The sequence below is a fragment of the Oncorhynchus nerka genome, linkage group LG1, assembly GCF_034236695.1.
Source record: "Oncorhynchus nerka isolate Pitt River linkage group LG1, Oner_Uvic_2.0, whole genome shotgun sequence".
Classification (NCBI taxonomy): Eukaryota; Metazoa; Chordata; class Actinopteri; order Salmoniformes; family Salmonidae; genus Oncorhynchus; species Oncorhynchus nerka.
Genome location: NC_088396.1, coordinates 21,312,806 through 21,316,180, shown reverse-complemented (window position 1 = coordinate 21,316,180; position 3,375 = coordinate 21,312,806). Strand labels below are relative to the sequence as shown.

Below are 3,375 nucleotides of genomic sequence, written 5' to 3'. Positions count from 1 at the left end.
TTCTGGCAATAAAGAGCATATGTTTAACATAATAAAAACAAGTTTTCTCGTCTTAAGGGGTAAAACCCCTTAAAAGTCTATAGTAAGTGCCAATAAAATGCCATTGAAGTAACAGGGTTGTGGTTTTCATCTTAAATCAGCCATTTCAGGAATACCTAGGATAGGATAAAGTAATCCTTCTCACCCCCCTTAAAAGATTTAGATGCACTATTGTAAAGTGGCTGTTCCACTGGATGTCTTAAGGTGAACGCACCAATTTGTAAGTCGCTCTGGATAAGAGCGTCTGCTAAATGACTTAAATGTAAATGTAATAAATCCACTTGTGACGGGGGATGCAAGCTTGTGTGCAACAGGGTGAGGCAGTTTAATATATTGTTAAAACATTTGTTAAAGAATTTCTAGCCTATAAGGGTTGTTTTGCTCAACATGATCAGTTTTCCACCATGAAACAAATCTCCAAAAAGAGTATAACCAGCCCACCTGCTTTTACTCTATGATTATTATATGTTCAATGTTTCTTTTGAAAAAATAATTTTAAAAGTTATATGTTTTTAGACCAAAGGAAAGAGTGCCTCCTACTGGCCCTCCAACACCACTTCCAGCAGCATCTGGTCTCAGGAGACCGATGGAGGCTGAGATGGAGGGGGACCTACTGAGGATGTAGATGGAAGATCCAGAGATGGGGGAACTAGAGATGGAAGAAGTAGAGACAAAGAAGATACAAGATCCAGAGCAGGGGTTAGATATGAAAAACCAGAGACGGAGATGGGAAAACTAGAGATGGAAGAACCAAAGATGGCAATGGAGGAGCCAGAGATGGAGAAACCAGAAGTACAGATGGAAACAAGGGTATAAATGGCAGCTGAATTAGAAATGGAGCCAGAGGTGGAGATGGCACTTGCAATGGACAAGGGGCTAACACAACAAGAGAAGGGCCCTCTTATGAAGGTTGAATATGTGATGGCTGAAGAGCCAATCATGGAGTTGGAACCATTTGGGGCGGCAGGGTAGCCTAGTGGATAGAGCTGACAAGGTACAAATCTGTCGTTCTGCCCCTGAACAGGCAGTTAACCCACTGTTCCTAGACCGTCATTGAAAATAAGAATTTGTTCTTAACTGACTTGCCTCGTTAAATAAAGTTTTAAAAATATATTTAAAAAACACTACCAGAGGACGGTCTGATTTAAGAGTATGGGAGAGGAGGCAGGCCTATGGATGACAACAAGATGGCTCCAGAGATGATGTATCAGTTTGATCTGGAAGATGAGCCAATGTCAGAACTGGAGCCATCGCTAGGGGAGGGGCCTGGTTTGGAGGAAGACGATGAGTATTTAACGGCAGAACAACCAAATCATGGAGCTGGAGCCTGGGATTAGGGAGATAGCCTTTGGAGAGGATCCAATCATGACAGATTACACCATCACAGGGGAGGAGCCAGTGATGGAACTGATGCAAGACATGGGGCTTAAGATAGAGGGGGAGTACTTGCTGACTGAGAAACCCATCATGGAGCTGGAACCTGGAATGAGGGAGGCGCCTTTCACTCAGCATTATCCAAGGACAGACTAAGGCTGTGACGGTAGAATAACCAATGATGGAGATGGATCCACTAGAACAAGGGTTCTCAAACTTTTTCACCCAGGTCCCCCTTTCCAGCATTGGGGAACACCCCCCCCTTGCGCGTGCGCCCACGTGCCACGTCTATTTCTATAGGCAAAAGCACTGTTCATGGCACAAACTGTTCACACCTCTCTTTTTGATGGAGAGAATTTTGCATGTTTAAAGCAAATTTTCTTGCAATTCTATATAATTTTGCCATGTCTAATGTGTATTCATGTGATATTCAAGTGACTAAAAAATGACAATATTTATTGGCTGAAAAACAAAATAGAAATAGCCCTCTAAGGTATGTGATGACTAACGTGGCAAGAGGAACTGATGATGCACTGCCCAATTTCGAAATTGCACCTTGTGCATTCTACTATTACAACTTTCAAGAGTAAGATTGAGTTTCTTTAAAAAATCATTAACAAAAACACTTTTTGGGGTGGGGGTGGACCCTCGCCCTACAGTTTGGGAACAACTGCTTTAGAAGGGGAGACACCTCTTAGGGAAGAGAGTTTGCTATTGGTGGAGGGCTTTCGAGTAAGAGAGAGGCCTCTCATGGAGCAGCCAAGCATGGCGAGGGCCCCATGATGGTCGGAGCAGGGTACATAGTGGTGGAGCCAGAGCCCTCAGAGGTGGTCTTTAAATAGGGAGGGGGGGGGCTAATGAAGAACATGGCCCGAATTGAACCCACAGGTTAGAGGGGGGGAGGTCCACACACTACATGTAAAATCATGTTGCAATTCTGCTTTCTACCATAGGGAGGAGCTCCTGCAGTGGTGTGGTCCTAGAGGGTAAATGCTACTAATTCTTTAGAGGCACAAAAAATGCTGCTGATGCAGAGGTGAGTGGAAACTCATTCCTCCTCATGTTGTTTTTAGTTTTCTCAATCTCTCCAGCTTGTCTCTTTTTGAATCATTCACCATCTCTAATTCAACAAACATGTAAACATTTAATTAGTGTTTTCTCTGCTCCTCTGCAGTTCTACTGCCAGGCTAACTTCCCTTGTGGCCACCTGGCATCTATCACCAGTCAGACCATCCACAGACAGGTCATGGACCTAATGCTTCAGCAGAATTGTGAATACACACACTCCTGGGTTTGAGGGCTGCACTACCTGGATGTGAGTGTTTGTGCGCATCCTGTTTTTTTTCTTCATATTTGTGTAGACACTATTTTCTATTCTTTGCTCTGTCAGACTGGTGCCCACTGCCCTGAGGATTGGCTGCCTGAAGAGCCAGTGGAGGACTGTCTGGAGCTTTTGGTAGTTGGTACGTATGACTGAAAGCCAACTAATCATGCAGTGTTTTCTTAAATACTGTATATCCATATTGCGTGTGGGGAATGGAAGGATAGCTATGGATAGTATAATGACGTATACAATTAAATAATACTTTGTTCTTCTGCTATTATTCATTTGTTTGTTTGCTGTTCAGGAAAAGGGAAGTTCAATAATATGCCATGCTGTGATCTGCAAGTGTTCATCTGCACTTACCCTGTCTAGAAACAGAGTAGGACAAAGTTGCCCCTAGTAGACACTGATCTAAGGTCAGATTGCATTCTTCACCCCAATGTTGATGATTTGGGGAGGGTAAGCTGATCCTAGATCTGTACCTAAGTTCATCCTCTATCCCGAGCTCTAGGAATACAGCGGTCTTAGTTTCTGTGACCCTTGCACTTTGAACCAGTGGCCCCTCTTGAACCTATGGCCTCTCAACTGTCAGTTCCACTCTGCATCTCAGGAAGTTTCTAGTTTGAGCAACTTGGGAT

At 43.7% G+C, this 3,375-nt stretch overlaps 1 pseudogene; it reads left to right on the top strand.

The window, feature by feature from the left end:
- The first annotated feature begins 625 nt into the window (after positions 1–625).
- On the top strand, positions 626–3,109 carry LOC135572409 (uncharacterized; annotated as a pseudogene).
- The last annotated feature ends 266 nt before the right edge of the window (positions 3,110–3,375 follow it).